General features: G+C 41.5%; 21 non-coding genes across 21 annotated transcripts; all 21 read left to right on the forward strand.

The window, feature by feature from the left end:
• Nucleotides 1-761: 761 nt before the first annotated feature.
• On the forward strand, nucleotides 762-844 carry trnal-cag. Its single transcript has one exon. It is a non-coding gene; the product is annotated as a tRNA-Leu (tRNA).
• Nucleotides 845-1099: 255 nt separating this feature from the next.
• trnas-aga lies at nucleotides 1100-1181 on the forward strand. The gene has a single exon. It is a non-coding gene; the product is annotated as a tRNA-Ser (tRNA).
• Nucleotides 1182-2382: 1201 nt separating this feature from the next.
• Nucleotides 2383-2465, forward strand: trnal-cag. The gene has a single exon. It is a non-coding gene; the product is annotated as a tRNA-Leu (tRNA).
• A 257-nt stretch (nucleotides 2466-2722) lies between these two features.
• trnas-aga lies at nucleotides 2723-2804 on the forward strand. Its single transcript has one exon. It is a non-coding gene; the product is annotated as a tRNA-Ser (tRNA).
• A 1257-nt stretch (nucleotides 2805-4061) lies between these two features.
• On the forward strand, nucleotides 4062-4144 carry trnal-cag. The gene has a single exon. It is a non-coding gene; the product is annotated as a tRNA-Leu (tRNA).
• Nucleotides 4145-4380: 236 nt separating this feature from the next.
• On the forward strand, nucleotides 4381-4462 carry trnas-aga. Its single transcript has one exon. It is a non-coding gene; the product is annotated as a tRNA-Ser (tRNA).
• Nucleotides 4463-5682: 1220 nt separating this feature from the next.
• On the forward strand, nucleotides 5683-5765 carry trnal-cag. The gene has a single exon. It is a non-coding gene; the product is annotated as a tRNA-Leu (tRNA).
• Nucleotides 5766-6022: 257 nt separating this feature from the next.
• trnas-aga lies at nucleotides 6023-6104 on the forward strand. Its single transcript has one exon. It is a non-coding gene; the product is annotated as a tRNA-Ser (tRNA).
• A 1317-nt stretch (nucleotides 6105-7421) lies between these two features.
• Nucleotides 7422-7504, forward strand: trnal-cag. Its single transcript has one exon. It is a non-coding gene; the product is annotated as a tRNA-Leu (tRNA).
• A 257-nt stretch (nucleotides 7505-7761) lies between these two features.
• On the forward strand, nucleotides 7762-7841 carry trnas-aga. Its single transcript has one exon. It is a non-coding gene; the product is annotated as a tRNA-Ser (tRNA).
• Nucleotides 7842-9053: 1212 nt separating this feature from the next.
• trnal-cag lies at nucleotides 9054-9136 on the forward strand. Its single transcript has one exon. It is a non-coding gene; the product is annotated as a tRNA-Leu (tRNA).
• A 257-nt stretch (nucleotides 9137-9393) lies between these two features.
• trnas-aga lies at nucleotides 9394-9475 on the forward strand. Its single transcript has one exon. It is a non-coding gene; the product is annotated as a tRNA-Ser (tRNA).
• Nucleotides 9476-10692: 1217 nt separating this feature from the next.
• Nucleotides 10693-10775, forward strand: trnal-cag. The gene has a single exon. It is a non-coding gene; the product is annotated as a tRNA-Leu (tRNA).
• A 258-nt stretch (nucleotides 10776-11033) lies between these two features.
• On the forward strand, nucleotides 11034-11115 carry trnas-aga. Its single transcript has one exon. It is a non-coding gene; the product is annotated as a tRNA-Ser (tRNA).
• Nucleotides 11116-12413: 1298 nt separating this feature from the next.
• trnal-cag lies at nucleotides 12414-12496 on the forward strand. The gene has a single exon. It is a non-coding gene; the product is annotated as a tRNA-Leu (tRNA).
• Nucleotides 12497-12754: 258 nt separating this feature from the next.
• Nucleotides 12755-12836, forward strand: trnas-aga. Its single transcript has one exon. It is a non-coding gene; the product is annotated as a tRNA-Ser (tRNA).
• Nucleotides 12837-14157: 1321 nt separating this feature from the next.
• Nucleotides 14158-14240, forward strand: trnal-cag. Its single transcript has one exon. It is a non-coding gene; the product is annotated as a tRNA-Leu (tRNA).
• Nucleotides 14241-14498: 258 nt separating this feature from the next.
• On the forward strand, nucleotides 14499-14580 carry trnas-aga. The gene has a single exon. It is a non-coding gene; the product is annotated as a tRNA-Ser (tRNA).
• Nucleotides 14581-15794: 1214 nt separating this feature from the next.
• trnal-cag lies at nucleotides 15795-15877 on the forward strand. Its single transcript has one exon. It is a non-coding gene; the product is annotated as a tRNA-Leu (tRNA).
• Nucleotides 15878-16138: 261 nt separating this feature from the next.
• trnas-aga lies at nucleotides 16139-16220 on the forward strand. The gene has a single exon. It is a non-coding gene; the product is annotated as a tRNA-Ser (tRNA).
• Nucleotides 16221-17542: 1322 nt separating this feature from the next.
• On the forward strand, nucleotides 17543-17625 carry trnal-cag. The gene has a single exon. It is a non-coding gene; the product is annotated as a tRNA-Leu (tRNA).
• The last annotated feature ends 39 nt before the right edge of the window (nucleotides 17626-17664 follow it).

Consider the following 17664-nt stretch of genomic DNA (forward strand, 5'->3'; position numbering starts at 1 on the left):
TATAGGCATGGTTTGAAACCCACTCCTGACAACTTTTTAGCGCCTGCATGTCATGCACCTTTGTAAAATCCAGTTGAAAAATAAATGACTTAAGGTAATGTAAATGACACCTGGTTAATATGAGTAGTGAATAACTATCGTATTTTTAATATTCTGCAAAAACAGCTAGTTGATGAGAGGCTGAAAGAGAATTGCAAGAATCGCGCAATTTCAAGGCGGCCCACAAACAGGCGAATAACAAAAAGCATCTCGGAACGCACAACTCGTCGGTCGTTATCAGTGGATTGTACTGGCGGGAAGAACAAAAGTATCATCTGCAGGGTAATCGAAGTCGCCGCATCTAATGTCAAGCCACAGGTCACAGGTGAGCTGCCTTGTTAAACCCTAAAAATAAATAATAACACATTGCGTTGAAAATACCCACTAAGCCATTTGTTAAGATTTCCTCCTGGACCTGTTGTTAATGATTGCCAGAACTTTTTCGGTCTTATCTGAGGAATTTGATCATTTATATCAGAATGGCCATATTCTGAGGCCAGTTTAGCGTTCATTCAATGACGATTTACTACTCTTTTCCATTGAAGGCCATATTGAGGTTAAATCAATGACTGGAGTTTTTCATTGATAAAAACAAATGACTGTTGAAAGTGCAAGTCGGTATCGTGCATAAATTTACTGGTCTCTGTGGTGATTTTAGAAGGCTGTGCCTATTTCTACTGTCACCCCATACTATTTAACCCGATACCCAGGTACTGTGCTGTGTCAGGATGGCCGAGCGGTCTAAGGCGCTGCGTTCAGGTCGCAGTCTCCCATGGAGGCGTGGGTTCAAATCCCACTTCTGACAGATGTTTAGTGCCTCACAGGAGTCATGCTGCTTAGCAGTAAATGAGATGATAAAATAACCATTTATAATAAACACTCTCAAATGCAAACCTTCTGGAGCTGAGCAAAGATCAAGGAAAATAAGAAAACAGTTGACTTAATAACAAATGAATGAGGGCAACACTTCATGTTAATGAGTTACTGCATTGTCTTTCAGTTGTAAAATTATCACTTTCTGTAGGCTATGCCTGGTGGCCCATTCACTGCTGACAAGCCTGTTGTCGTGGCCGAGTGGTTAAGGCGATGGACTAGAAATCCATTAGGATCTTCCTGCGCAGGTTCGAATCCTGCCGACAACGAAATTGAATTTTCTTGACCCCTCCGGAGGTTGAAGTTTAGTCGTGTTTCTTATACCAATCATATTCTCTCAGATCTAGTACATAGGGATTAGTTGTCCATTTGGGATAGGATCCCACCTCACACCTTTACACACCTGGTTATCCATCCTTCTAGCTCTATAGGCCACAGTAGCATAGGTTACAGGTTTGTAGTCAAGCCAAAGATTTCAGGTGAGATCCCATGATACACTCAACAATACAACAACACGATTCTCATGAATAACCATTAAGCCATTTCCTAAGATTTCCCCCATTTGACATGTGGAAACCTGTTGTCACTCTTACCCTGACGGATAGCTCCAGACACTTTTTGGTCCTATCTGAGGCATTTTTAAATTCATGTCAAAATGGCCATATTCTGAAGACACTCTTAAAGTCTGCAGGGTAATCGAACTGGCCACATCTAAACCTTGTTAAACCCTAAAAGAAAAAGTAAAAACACGATTGCATTGAAAATAACCATTAAGTCATTCAGGTCGCAAACTCCCCTATAGGCATGGTTTGAAACCCACTCCTGACAACTTTTTAGCGCGCATGTCATGCACCTTTGTAAAATCCAGTTGAAAAATAAATGACTTAAGGTAATGTAAATGACACCTGGTTAATATGAGTAGTGAATAACTATCGTATTTTTAATATTCTGCAAAAACAGCTAGTTGATGAGAGGCTGAAAGAGAATTGCAAGAATCGCGCAATTTCAAAGGCGGGCCACAAACAGGCGAATAACAAAAAGCATCTCGGAACGCACAACTCGTCGGTCGTTATCAGTGGATTGTACTGGCGGGAAGAACAAAAGTATCATCTGCAGGGTAATCGAAGTCGCCGCATCTAATGTCAAGCCACCGGTCACAGGAGAGCTGCCTTGTTAAACCCTAACTTTTTCGGTCTTATCTGAGGAATTTGATCATTTATATCAGAATGGCCATATTCTGAGGCCAGTTTAGCGTTCATTCAATGACGATTTACTACTCTTTTCCATTGAAGGCCATATTGAGGTTAAATCAATGACTGGAGTTTTTCATTGATAAAAACAAATGACTGTTGAAAGTGCAAGTCGGTATCGTGCATAAATTTACTGGTCTCTGTGGTGATTTTAGAAGGCTGTGCCTATTTCTACTGTCACCCCATACTATTTAACCCGATACCCAGGTACTGAGCTGTAGTCAGGATGGCCGAGCGGTCTAAGGCGCTGCGTTCAGGTCGCAGTCTCCCATGGAGGCGTGGGTTCAAATCCCACTTCTGACAGATGTTTAGTGCCTCACAGGAGTCATGCTGCTTAGCAGTAATAATGAGATGATGAAATAACCATTTATAATAAACACTCTCAAATGCAAACCTTCTGGAGCTGAGCAAAGATCAAGGAAAATAAGAAAACAGTTGACTTAATAACAAATGAATGAGGGCAACACTCCATGTTAATGAGTTACTGCATTGTCTTTCAGTTGTAAAATTATCACTTTCTGTAGGCTATGCCTGGTGGCCCATTCACTGCTGACAAGCCTGTTGTCGTGGCCGAGTGGTTAAGGCGATGGACTAGAAATCCATTAGGATCTTCCTGCGCAGGTTCGAATCCTGCCGACAACGAAATTGAATTTTCTTGACCCCTCCGGAGGTTGAAGTTTAGTCGTGTTTCTTATACCAATCATATTCTCTCAGATCTCCACAAGTACATAGGGATTAGTTGTCCATTTGGGATAGGATCCCACCTCACACCTTTACACACCTGGTTATCCATCCTTCTAGCTCTATAGGCCACAGTAGCATAGGTTACAGGTTTGTAGTCAAGCCAAAGATTTCAGGTGAGATCCCATGATACACTCAACAATACAACAACACGATTCTCATGAATAACCATTAAGCCATTTCCTAAGATTTCCCCCATTTGACATGTGGAAACCTGTTGTCACTCTTACCCTGACGGATAGCTCCAGACACTTTTTTGGTCCTATCTGAGGCATTTTTAAATTCATGTCAAAATGGCCATATTCTGAAGACACTCTTAAAGTCTGCAGGGGTAACTGGAACTGGCCAATCTAAACCTTGTTAAACCCTAAAAGAAAAAGTAAAAACACGATTGCATTGAAAATAACCATTAAGTCATTCAGGTCGCAAACTCCCCTATAGGCATGGTTTGAAACCCACTCCTGACAACTTTTTAGCGCCTGCATGTCATGCACCTTTGTAAAATCCAGTTGAAAAATAAATGACTTAAGGTAATGTAAATGACACCTAGTTAATATGAGTAGTGAATAACTATCGTATTTTTAATATTCTGCAAAAACAGCTAGTTGATGAGAGGCTGAAAGAGAATTGCAAGAATCGCGCAATTTCAAAGGCGGGCCACAAACAGGCGAATAACAAAAAGCATCTCGGAACGCACAACTCGTCGGTCGTTATCAGTGGATTGTACTGGCGGGAAGAACAAAAGTATCATCTGCAGGGTAATCGAAGTCGCCGCATCTAATGTCAAGCCACAGGTCACAGGTGAGCTGCCTTGTTAAACCCCACCGTTGTCACTAAGCCATTTGGAGAGCTGACCTGTTGTTAAACCCTAACTTTTTCGGTCTTATCTGAGGAATTATATCATTTATATCAGAATGGCCATATTCTGAGGCCAGTTTAGCGTTCATTCAATGACGATTTACTACTCTTTTCCATTGAAGGCCATATTGAGGTTAAATCAATGACTGGAGTTTTTCATTGATAAAAACAAATGACTGTTGAAAGTGCAAGTCGGTATCGTGCATAAATTTACTGGTCTCTGTGGTGATTTTAGAAGGCTGTGCCTATTTCTACTGTCACCCCATACTATTTAACCCGATACCCAGGTACTGAGCTGTAGTCAGGATGGCCGAGCGGTCTAAGGCGCTGCGTTCAGGTCGCAGTCTCCCATGGAGGCGTGGGTTCAAATCCCACTTCTGACAGATGTTTAGTGCCTCACAGGAGTCATGCTGCTTAGCAGTAATAATGAGATGATGAAATAACCATTTATAATAAACACTCTCAAATGCAAACCTTCTGGAGCTGAGCAAAGATCAAGGAAAATAAGAAAACAGTTGATTAACACTCCATGTTAATGAGTTACTGCATAGTCTTTCAGTTGTAAAATTATCACTTTCTGTAGGCTATGCCTGGTGGCCCATTCACTGCTGACAAGCCTGTTGTCGTGGCCGAGTGGTTAAGGCGATGGACTAGAAATCCATTAGGATCTTCCTGCGCAGGTTCGAATCCTGCCGACAACGAAATTGAATTTTCTTGACCCCTCCGGAGGTTGAAGTTTAGTCGTGTTTCTTATACCAATCATATTCTCTCAGATCTCCACAAGTACATAGGGATTAGTTGTCCATTTGGGATAGGATCCCACCTCACACCTTTACACACCTGGTTATCCATCCTTCTAGCTCTATAGGCCACAGTAGCATAGGTTACAGGTTTGTAGTCAAGCCAAAGATTTCAGGTGAGATCCCATGATACACTCAACAATACAACAACACGATTCTCATGAATAACCATTAAGCCATTTCCTAAGATTTCCCCCATTTGACATGTGGAAACCTGTTGTCACTCTTACCCTGACGGATAGCTCCAGACACTTTTTTGGTCCTATCTGAGGCATTTTTAAATTCATGTCAAAATGGCCATATTCTGAAGACACTCTTAAAGTCTGCAGGGTAATCGAACTGGCCACATCTAAACCTTGTTAAACCCTAAAAGAAAAAGTAAAAACACGATTGCATTGAAAATAACCATTAAGTCATTCAGGTCGCAAACTCCCCTATAGGCATGGTTTGAAACCCACTCCTGACAACTTTTTAGCGCCTGCATGTCATGCACCTTTGTAAAATCCAGTTGAAAAATAAATGACTTAAGGTAATGTAAATGACACCTGGTTAATATGAGTAGTGAATAACTATCGTATTTTTAATATTCTGCAAAAACAGCTAGTTGATGAGAGGCTGAAAGAGAATTGCAAGAATCGCGCAATTTCAAAGGCGGGCCACAAACAGGCGAATAACAAAAAGCATCTCGGAACGCACAACTCGTCGGTCGTTATCAGTGGATTGTACTGGCGGGAAGAACAAAAGTATCATCTGCAGGGTAATCGAAGTCGCCGCATCTAATGTCAAGCCACCGGTCACAGGAGAGCTGCCTTGTTAAACCCTAACATTTGTTAAGATTTTTCGGTCTTATCTGAGGAATTTGATCATTTATATCAGAATGGCCATATTCTGAGGCCAGTTTAGCGTTCATTCAATGACGATTTACTACTCTTTTCCATTGAAGGCCATATTGAGGTTAAATCAATGACTGGAGTTTTTCATTGATAAAAACAAATGACTGTTGAAAGTGCAAGTCGGTATCGTGCATAAATTTACTGGTCTCTGTGGTGATTTTAGAAGGCTGTGCCTATTTCTACTGTCACCCCATACTATTTAACCCGATACCCAGGTACTGAGCTGTAGTCAGGATGGCCGAGCGGTCTAAGGCGCTGCGTTCAGGTCGCAGTCTCCCATGGAGGCGTGGGTTCAAATCCCACTTCTGACAGATGTTTAGTGCCTCACAGGAGTCATGCTGCTTAGCAGTACTAATGAGATGATGAAATAACCATTTATAATAAACACTCTCAAATGCAAACCTTCTGGAGCTGAGCAAAGATCAAGGAAAATAAGAAAACAGTTGACTTAATAACAAATGAATGAGGGCAACACTCCATGTTAATGAGTTACTGCATTGTCTTTCAGTTGTAAAATTATCACTTTCTGTAGGCTATGCCTGGTGGCCCATTCACTGCTGACAAGCCTGTTGTCGTGGCCGAGTGGTTAAGGCGATGGACTAGAAATCCATTAGGATCTTCCTGCGCAGGTTCGAATCCTGCCGACAACGAAATTGAATTTTCTTGACCCCTCCGGAGGTTGAAGTTTAGTCGTGTTTCTTATACCAATCATATTCTCTCAGATCTCCACAAGTACATAGGGATTAGTTGTCCATTTGGGATAGGATCCCACCTCACACCTTTACACACCTGGTTATCCATCCTTCTAGCTCTATAGGCCACAGTAGCATAGGTTACAGGTTTGTAGTCAAGCCAAAGATTTCAGGTGAGATCCCATGATACACTCAACAATACAACAACACGATTCTCATGAATAACCATTAAGCCATTTCCTAAGATTTCCCCCATTTGACATGTGGAAACCTGTTGTCACTCTTACCCTGACGGATAGCTCCAGACACTTTTTTGGTCCTATCTGAGGCATTTTTAAATTCATGTCAAAATGGCCATATTCTGAAGACACTCTTAAAGTCTGCAGGGTAATCGAACTGGCCACATCTAAACCTTGTTAAACCCTAAAAGAAAAAGTAAAAACACGATTGCATTGAAAATAACCATTAAGTCATTCAGGTCGCAGACTCCCCTATAAGCATGGTTTGAAACCCACTCCTGACAACTTTTTAGCGCCTGCATGTCATGCACCTTTGTAAAATCCAGTTGAAAAATAAATGACTTAAGGTAATGTAAATGACACCTGGTTAATATGAGTAGTGAATAACTATCGTATTTTTAATATTCTGCAAAACAGCTAGTTGATGAGAGGCTGAAAGAGAATTGCAAGAATCGCGCAATTTCACAGGCGGCCCACAAACAGGCGAATAACAAAAAGCATCTCGGAACGCACAACTCGTCGGTCGTTGTCAGTGGATTGTATTGGCGGGAAGAACAAAAATATATCCTGCAGGGTAATCGAAGTCGCCGCATCTAATGTCAAGCCACAGGTCACAGGTGAGCTGCCTTGTTAAACCCTAAAAATAAATAATAACACGATTGTTGAAAATACCCCTAAGCCATTTGTTAAGATTTCCTCCATGTGGACCTGTTGTCACTCTTACCCTGATGATTGCTGATGTTTACAGACACTTTTTCGGTCTTATCTGAGGAATTTGATCATTTATATCAGAATGGCCATATTCTGAGGCCAGTTTAGCGTTCATTCAATGACGATTTACTACTCTTTTCCATTGAAGGCCATATTGAGGTTAAATCAATGACTGGAGTTTTTCATTGATAAAACAAATGACTGTTGAAAGTGCAAGTCGGTATCGTGCATAAATTTACTGGTCTCTGTGGTGATTTTAGAAGGCTGTGCCTATTTCTACTGTCACCCCATACTATTTAACCCGATACCCAGGTACTGAGCTGTAGTCAGGATGGCCGAGCGGTCTAAGGCGCTGCGTTCAGGTCGCAGTCTCCCATGGAGGCGTGGGTTCAAATCCCACTTCTGACAGATGTTTAGTGCCTCACAGGAGTCATGCTGCTTAGCAGTACTAATGAGATGATGAAATAACCATTTATAATAAACACTCTCAAATGCAAACCTTCTGGAGCTGAGCAAAGATCAAGGAAAATAAGAAAACAGTTGACTTAATAACAAATGAATGAGGGCAACACTCCATGTTAATGAGTTACTGCATTGTCTTTCAGTTGTAAAATTATCACTTTCTGTAGGCTATGCCTGGTGGCCCATTCACTGCTGACAAGCCTGTTGTCGTGGCCGAGTGGTTAAGGATGGACTAGAAATCCATTAGGATCTTCCTGCGCAGGTTCGAATCCTGCCGACAACGAAATTGAATTTTCTTGACCCCTCCGGAGGTTGAAGTTTAGTCGTGTTTCTTATACCAATCATATTCTCTCAGATCTCCACAAGTACATAGGGATTAGTTGTCCATTTGGGATAGGATCCCACCTCACACCTTTACACACCTGGTTATCCATCCTTCTAGCTCTATAGGCCACAGTAGCATAGGTTACAGGTTTGTAGTCAAGCCAAAGATTTCAGGTGAGATCCCATGATACACTCAACAATACAACAACACGATTCTCATGAATAACCATTAAGCCATTTCCTAAGATTTCCCCCATTTGACATGTGGAAACCTGTTGTCACTCTTACCCTGACGGATAGCTCCAGACACTTTTTTGGTCCTATCTGAGGCATTTTTAAATTCATGTCAAAATGGCCATATTCTGAAGACACTCTTAAAGTCTGCAGGGTAATCGAACTGCATCTACACATCTAAACCTTGTTAAACCCTAAAAGAAAAAGTAAAAACACGATTGCATTGAAAATAACCATTAAGTCATTCAGGTCGCAAACTCCCCTATAGGCATGGTTTGAAACCCACTCCTGACAACTTTTTAGCGCCTGCATGTCATGCACCTTTGTAAAATCCAGTTGAAAAATAAATGACTTAAGGTAATGTAAATGACACCTGGTTAATATGAGTAGTGAATAACTATCGTATTTTTAATATTCTGCAAAAACAGCTAGTTGATGAGAGGCTGAAAGAGAATTGCAAGAATCGCGCAATTTCACAGGCGGCCCACAAACAGGCGAATAACAAAAAGCATCTCGGAACGCACAACTCGTCGGTCGTTATCAGTGGATTGTACTGGCGGGAAGAACAAAAGTATCATCTGCAGGGTAATCGAAGTCGCCGCATCTAATGTCAAGCCACCGGTCACAGGAGAGCTGCCTTGTTAACCCTAACTTTTTCGGTCTTATCTGAGGAATTTGATCATTTATATCAGAATGGCCATATTCTGAGGCCAGTTTAGCGTTCATTCAATGACGATTTACTACTCTTTTCCATTGAAGGCCATATTGAGGTTAAATCAATGACTGGAGTTTTTCATTGATAAAAACAAATGACTGTTGAAAGTGCAAGTCGGTATCGTGCATAAATTTACTGGTCTCTGTGGTGATTTTAGAAGGCTGTGCCTATTTCTACTGTCACCCCATACTATTTAACCCGATACCCAGGTACTGAGCTGTAGTCAGGATGGCCGAGCGGTCTAAGGCGCTGCGTTCAGGTCGCAGTCTCCCATGGAGGCGTGGGTTCAAATCCCACTTCTGACAGATGTTTAGTGCCTCACAGGAGTCATGCTGCTTAGCAGTAATAATGAGATGATGAAATAACCATTTATAATAAACACTCTCAAATGCAAACCTTCTGGAGCTGAGCAAAGATCAAGAAAAATAAGAAAACAGTTGACTTAATAACAAATGAATGAGGGCAACACTCCATGTTAATGAGTTACTGCATTGTCTTTCAGTTGTAAAATTATCACTTTCTGTAGGCTATGCCTGGTGGCCCATTCACTGCTGACAAGCCTGTTGTCGTGGCCGAGTGGTTAAGGCGATGGACTAGAAATCCATTAGGATCTTCCTGCGCAGGTTCGAATCCTGCCGACAACGAAATTGAATTTTCTTGACCCCTCCGGAGGTTGAAGTTTAGTCGTGTTTCTTATACCAATCATATTCTCTCAGATCTCCACAAGTACATAGGGATTAGTTGTCCATTTGGGATAGGATCCCACCTCACACCTTTACACACCTGGTTATCCATCCTTCTAGCTCTATAGGCCACAGTAGCATAGGTTACAGGTTTGTAGTCAAGCCAAAGATTTCAGGTGAGATCCCATGATACACTCAACAATACAACAACACGATTCTCATGAATAACCATTAAGCCTTCCTAAGATTTCCCCCATTTGACATGTGGAAACCTGTTGTCACTCTTACCCTGACGGATAGCTCCAGACACTTTTTTGGTCCTATCTGAGGCATTTTTAAATTCATGTCAAAATGGCCATATTCTGAAGACACTCTTAAAGTCTGCAGGGTAATCGAACTGGCCACATCTAAACCTTGTTAAACCCTAAAAGAAAAAGTAAAAACACGATTGCATTGAAAATAACCATTAAGTCATTCAGGTCGCAAACTCCCCTATAGGCATGGTTTGAAACCCACTCCTGACAACTTTTTAGCGCCTGCATGTCATGCACCTTTGTAAAATCCAGTTGAAAAATAAATGACTTAAGGTAATGTAAATGACACCTGGTTAATATGAGTAGTGAATAACTATCGTATTTTTAATATTCTGCAAAATCAGCTAGTTGATGAGAGGCTGAAAGAGAATTGCAAGAATCGCGCAATTTCAAGGCGGGCCACAAACAGGCGAATAACAAAAGCATCTCGGAACGCACAACTCGTCGGTCGTTATCAGTGGATTGTACTGGCGGGAAGAACAAAAGTATCATCTGCAGGGTAATCGAAGTCGCCGCATCTAATGTCAAGCCACCGGTCACAGGTGAGGAGAGCTGCCTTGTTAAACCCTAACTGATGTTTTTTTCGGTCTTATCTGAGGAATTTGATCATTTATATCAGAATGGCCATATTCTGAGGCCAGTTTAGCGTTCATTCAATGACGATTTACTACTCTTTTCCATTGAAGGCCATATTGAGGTTAAATCAATGACTGGAGTTTTTCATTGATAAAAACAAATGACTGTTGAAAGTGCAAGTCGGTATCGTGCATAAATTTACTGGTCTCTGTGGTGATTTTAGAAGGCTGTGCCTATTTCTACTGTCACCCCATACTATTTAACCCGATACCCAGGTACTGAGCTGTAGTCAGGATGGCCGAGCGGTCTAAGGCGCTGCGTTCAGGTCGCAGTCTCCCATGGAGGCGTGGGTTCAAATCCCACTTCTGACAGATGTTTAGTGCCTCACAGGAGTCATGCTGCTTAGCAGTAATAATGAGATGATGAAATAACCATTTATAATAAACACTCTCAAATGCAAACCTTCTGGAGCTCAGCAAAGATCAAGGAAAATAAGAAAACAGTTGACTTAATAACAAATGAATGAGGGCAACACTCCCATGTTAATGAGTTACTGCATTGTCTTTCATTTGTAAAATTATCACTTTCTGTAGGCTATGCCTGGTGGCCCATTCACTGCTGACAAGCCTGTTGTCGTGGCCGAGTGGTTAAGGCGATGGACTAGAAATCCATTAGGATCTTCCTGCGCAGGTTCGAATCCTGCCGACAACGAAATTGAATTTTCTTGACCCCTCCGGAGGTTGAAGTTTAGTCGTGTTTCTTATACCAATCATATTCTCTCAGATCTCCACAAGTACATAGGGATTAGTTGTCCATTTGGGATAGGATCCCACCTCACACCTTTACACACCTGTTATCCATCCTTCTAGCTCTATAGGCCACAGTAGCATAGGTTACAGGTTTGTAGTCAAGCCAAAGATTTCAGGTGAGATCCCATGATACACTCAACAATACAACAACACGATTCTCATGAATAACCATTAAGCCATTTCCTAAGATTTCCCCCATTTGACATGTGGAAACCTGTTGTCACTCTTACCCTGACGGATAGCTCCAGACACTTTTTTGGTCCTATCTGAGGCATTTTTAAATTCATGTCAAAATGGCCATATTCTGAAGACACTCTTAAAGTCTGCAGGGTAATCGAACTGGCCACATCTAAACCTTGTTAAACCCTAAAAGAAAAAGTAAAAACACGATTGCATTGAAAATAACCATTAAGTCATTCAGGTCGCAGACTCCCCTATAGGCATGGTTTGAAACCCACTCCTGACAACTTTTTAGCGCCTGCATGTCATGCACCTTTGTAAAATCCAGTTGAAAAATAAATGACTTAAGGTAATGTAAATGACACCTAGTTAATATGAGTAGTGAATAACTATCGTATTTTTAATATTCTGCAAAAACAGCTAGTTGATGAGAGGCTGAAAGAGAATTGCAAGAATCGCGCAATTTCAAGGCGGGCCCACAAACAGGCGAATAACAAAAAGCATCTCGGAACGCACAACTCGTCGGTCGTTATCAGTGGATTGTACTGGCGGGAAGAACAAAAGTATCATCTGCAGGGTAATAAGTCGCCGCATCTAATGTCAAGCCACAGGTCAGGTGAGCTGCCTTGTTAAACCCTAAAAATAAATAATAACACGATTGCGTTGAAAATCTAAGCCATTTGAAGATTTCCTCCTGGACCTGTTGTTAATGATTGCTGATGTTTACAGACACTTTTTCGGTCTTATCTGAGGAATTTGATCATTTATATCAGAATGGCCATATTCTGAGGCCAGTTTAGCGTTCATTCAATGACGATTTACTACTCTTTTCCATTGAAGGCCATATATTGAGGTTAAATCAATGACTGGAGTTTTTCATTGATAAAAACAAATGACTATTGAAAGTGCAAGTCGGTATCGTGCATAAATTTACTGGTCTCTGTGGTGATTTTAGAAGGCTGTGCCTATTTCTACTGTCACCCCATACTATTTAACCCGATACCCAGGTACCGTGCTGTAGTCAGGATGGCCGAGCGGTCTAAGGCGCTGCGTTCAGGTCGCAGTCTCCCATGGAGGCGTGGGTTCAAATCCCACTTCTGACAGATGTTTAGTGCCTCACAGGAGTCATGCTGCTTAGCAGTAATAATGAGATGATAAAATAACCATTTATAATAAACACTCTCAAATGCAAACCTTCTGGAGCTGAGCAAAGATCAAGGAAAATAAGAAAACAGCTGTACTTAATAACAAATGAATGAGGGCAACACTTCATGTTAATGAGTTACTGCATTGTCTTTCAGTTGTAAAATTATCACTTTCTGTAGGCTATGCCTGGTGTGCCATTCACTGCTGACAAGCCTGTTGTCGTGGCCGAGTGGTTAAGGCGATGGACTAGAAATCCATTAGGATCTTCCTGCGCAGGTTCGAATCCTGCCGACAACGAAATTGAATTTTCTTGACCCCTCCGGAGGTTGAAGTTTAGTCGTGTTTCTTATACCAATCATATTCTCTCAGATCTCCACAAGTACATAGGGATTAGTTGTCCATTTGGGATAGGATCCCACCTCACACCTTTACACACCTGGTTATCCATCCTTCTAGCTCTATAGGCCACAGTAGCATAGGTTACAGGTTTGTAGTCAAGCCAAAGATTTCAGGTGAGATCCCATGATACACTCAACAATACAACAACACGATTCTCATGAATAACCATTAAGCCATTTCCTAAGATTTCCCCCATTTGACATGTGGAAACCTGTTGTCACTCTTACCCTGACGGATAGCTCCAGACACTTTTTTGGTCCTATCTGAGGCATTTTTAAATTCATGTCAAAATGGCCATATTCTGAAGACACTCTTAAAGTCTGCAGGGTAATCGAACTGGCCACATCTAAACCTTGTTAAACCCTAAAAGAAAAAGTAAAAACACGATTGCATTGAAAATAACCATTAAGTCATTCAGGTCGCAGACTCCCCTATAAGCATGGTTTGAAACCCACTCCTGACAACTTTTTAGCGCCTGCATGTCATGCACCTTTGTAAAATCCAGTTGAAAAATAAATGACTTAAGGTAATGTAAATGACACCTAGTTAATATGAGTAGTGAATAACTATCGTATTTTTAATATTCTGCAAAATCAGCTAGTTGATGAGAGGCTGAAAGAGAATTGCAAGAATCGCGCAATTTCACAGGCGGCCCACAAACAGGCGAATAACAAAAAGCATCTCGGAACGCACAACTCGTCGGTCGTTGTCAGTGGATTGTATTGGCGGGAAGAACAAAAATATATCTGCAGGGTAATCGAAGTCGCCGCATCTAATGTCAAGCCACAGGTCACAGGTGAGCTGCCTTGTTAAACCCTAAAAATAAATAATAACACGATTGCGTTGAAAATACCCACTAAGCCATTTGTTAAGATTTCCTCCATGTGGACCTGTTGTCACTCTTACCCTGATGATTGCTGATGTTTACAGACACTTTTTCGGTCTTATCTGAGGAATTTGATCATTTATATCAGAATGGCCATATTCTGAGGCCAGTTTAGCGTTCATTCAATGACGATTTACTACTCTTTTCCATTGAAGGCCATATTGAGGTTAAATCAATGACTGGAGTTTTTCATTGATAAAAACAAATGACTATTGAAAGTGCAAGTCGGTATCGTGCATAAATTTACTGGTCTCTGTGGTGATTTTAGAAGGCTGTGCCTATTTCTACTTTCACCCCATACTATTTAACCCGATACCCAGGTACTGTGCTGTAGTCAGGATGGCCGAGCGGTCTAAGGCGCTGCGTTCAGGTCGCAGTCTCCCATGGAGGCGTGGGTTCAAATCCCACTTCTGACAGATGTTTAGTGCCTCACAGGAGTCATGCTGCTTAGCAGTAATAATGAGATGATGAAATAACCATTTATAATAAACACTCTCAAATGCAAACCTTCTGGAGCTGAGCAAAGATCAAGGAAAATAAGAAAACAGCTGTACTTAATAACAAATGAATGAGGGCAACACTTCATGTTAATGAGTTACTGCATTGTCTTTCAGTTGTAAAATTATCACTTTCTGTAGGCTATGCCTGGTGGCCCATTCACTGCTGACAAGCCTGTTGTCGTGGCCGAGTGGTTAAGGCGATGGACTAGAAATCCATTAGGATCTTCCTGCGCAGGTTCGAATCCTGCCGACAACGAAATTGAATTTTCTTGACCCCTCCGGAGGTTGAAGTTTAGTCGTGTTTCTTATACCAATCATATTCTCTCAGATCTCCACAAGTACATAGGGATTAGTTGTCCATTTGGGATAGGATCCCACCTCACACCTTTACACACCTGGTTATCCATCCTTCTAGCTCTATAGGCCACAGTAGCATAGGTTACAGGTTTGTAGTCAAGCCAAAGATTTCAGGTGAGATCCCATGATACACTCAACAATACAACAACACGATTCTCATGAATAACCATTAAGCCATTTCCTAAGATTTCCCCCATTTGACATGTGGAAACCTGTTGTCACTCTTACCCTGACGGATAGCTCCAGACACTTTTTGGTCCTATCTGAGGCATTTTTAAATTCATGTCAAAATGGCCATATTCTGAAGACACTCTTAAAGTCTGCAGGGTAATCGAACTGGCCACATCTAAACCTTGTTAAACCCTAAAAGAAAAAGTAAAAACACGATTGCATTGAAAATAACCATTAAGTCATTCAGGTCGCAAACTCCCCTATAGGCATGGTTTGAAACCCACTCCTGACAACTTTTTAGCGCCTGCATGTCATGCACCTTTGTAAAATCCAGTTGAAAAATAAATGACTTAAGGTAATGTAAATGACACCTGGTTAATATGAGTAGTGAATAACTATCGTATTTTTAATATTCTGCAAAAACAGCTAGTTGATGAGAGGCTGAAAGAGAATTGCAAGAATCGCGCAATTTCAAAGGCGGGCCACAAACAGGCGAATAACAAAAAGCATCTCGGAACGCACAACTCGTCGGTCGTTATCAGTGGATTTGTACTATAGCGGGAAGAACAAAAGTATCATCTGCAGGGTAATCGTTGAAAATACCGCATCTAATGTCAAGCCACCGGTCACAGGAGAGCTGCCTTGTTAAACCCTAACTTTTTCGGTCTTATCTGAGGAATTTGATCATTTATATCAGAATGGCCATATTCTGAGGCCAGTTTAGCGTTCATTCAATGACGATTTACTACTCTTTTCCATTGAAGGCCATATTGAGGTTAAATCAATGACTGGAGTTTTTCATTGATAAAAACAAATGACTGTTGAAAGTGCAAGTCGGTATCGTGCATAAATTTACTGGTCTCTGTGGTGATTTTAGAAGGCTGTGCCTATTTCTACTGTCACCCCATACTATTTAACCCGATACCCAGGTACTGAGCTGTAGTCAGGATGGCCGAGCGGTCTAAGGCGCTGCGTTCAGGTCGCAGTCTCCCATGGAGGCGTGGGTTCAAATCCCACTTCTGACAGATGTTTAGTGCCTCACAGGAGTCATGCTGCTTAGCAGTAATCATGAGGATGATAAAATAACCATTTATAATAAACACTCTCAAATGCAAACCTTCTGGAGCTGAGCAAAGATCAAGGAAAATAAGAAAACAGCTTGACTTAATAACAAATGAATGAGGGCAACACTCCATGAGTTAATGAGTTACTGCATTGTCTTTCAGTTGTAAAATTATCACTTTCTGTAGGCTATGCCTGGTGGCCCATTCACTGCTGACAAGCCTGTTGTCGTGGCCGAGTGGTTAAGGCGATGGACTAGAAATCCATTAGGATCTTCCTGCGCAGGTTCGAATCCTGCCGACAACGAAATTGAATTCTCTTGACCCCTCCGGAGGTTGAAGTTTAGTCGTGTTTCTTATACCAATCATATTCTCTCAGATCTCCACAAGTACATAGGGATTAGTTGTCCATTTGGGATAGGATCCCACCTCACACCTTTACACACCTGGTTATCCATCCTTCTAGCTCTATAGGCCACAGTAGCATAGGTTACAGGTTTGTAGTCAAGCCAAAGATTTCAGGTGAGATCCCATGATACACTCAACAATACAACAACACGATTCTCATGAATAACCATTAAGCCATTTCCTAAGATTTCCCCCATTTGACATGTGGAAACCTGTTGTCACTCTTACCCTGACGGATAGCTCCAGACACTTTTTTGGTCCTATCTGAGGCATTTTTAAATTCATGTCAAAATGGCCATATTCTGAAGACACTCTTAAAGTCTGCAGGGTAATCGAACTGGCCACATCTAAACCTTGTTAAACCCTAAAAGAAAAAGTAAAAACACGATTGCATTGAAAATAACCATTAAGTCATTCAGGTCGCAGACTCCCCTATAAGCATGGTTTGAAACCCACTCCTGACAACTTTTTAACGCCTGCATGTCATGCACCTTTGTAAAATCCAGTTGAAAAATAAATGACTTAAGGTAATGTAAATGACACCTAGTTAATATGAGTAGTGAATAACTATCGTATTTTTAATATTCTGCAAAAACAGCTAGTTGATGAGAGGCTGAAAGAGAATTGCAAGAATCGCGCAATTTCAAAGGCGGGCCACAAACAGGCGAATAACAAAAAGCATCTCGGAACGCACAACTCGTCGGTCGTTATCAGTGGATTGTACTGGCGGGAAGAACAAAAGTATCATCTGCAGGGTAATCGAAGTCGCCGCATCTAATGTCAAGCCACCGGTCACAGGAGAGCTGCCTTGTTAAACCCTAAAAATAAATAATAACACGATTGCGTTGAAAATACCCATTAAGCCATTTGTTAAGATTTCCCCCATGTGGACCTGTTGTCACTCTTACCCTGATGATTGCTGATATTTACAGACACTTTTTCGGTCTTATCTGAGGAATTTGATCATTTATATCAGAATGGCCATATTCTGAGGCCAGTTTAGCGTTCATTCAATGACGATTTACTACTCTTTTCCATTGAAGGCCATATTGAGGTTAAATCAATGACTGGAGTTTTTCATTGATAAAAACAAATGACTGTTGAAAGTGCAAGTCGGTATCGTGCATAAATTTACTGGTCTCTGTGGTGATTTTAGAAGGCTGTGCCTATTTCTACTGTCACCCCATACTATTTAACCCGATACCCAGGTACTGTGCTGTAGTCAGGATGGCCGAGCGGTCTAAGGCGCTGCGTTCAGGTCGCAGTCTCCCATGGAGGCGTGGGTTCAAATCCCACTTCTGACAGATGTTTAGTGCCTCACAGGAGTCATGCTGCTTAGCAGT

This window comes from Oncorhynchus gorbuscha, unplaced genomic scaffold, assembly GCF_021184085.1.
Source record: "Oncorhynchus gorbuscha isolate QuinsamMale2020 ecotype Even-year unplaced genomic scaffold, OgorEven_v1.0 Un_scaffold_3553, whole genome shotgun sequence".
In the NCBI taxonomy this organism is placed as follows: Eukaryota; Metazoa; Chordata; class Actinopteri; order Salmoniformes; family Salmonidae; genus Oncorhynchus; species Oncorhynchus gorbuscha.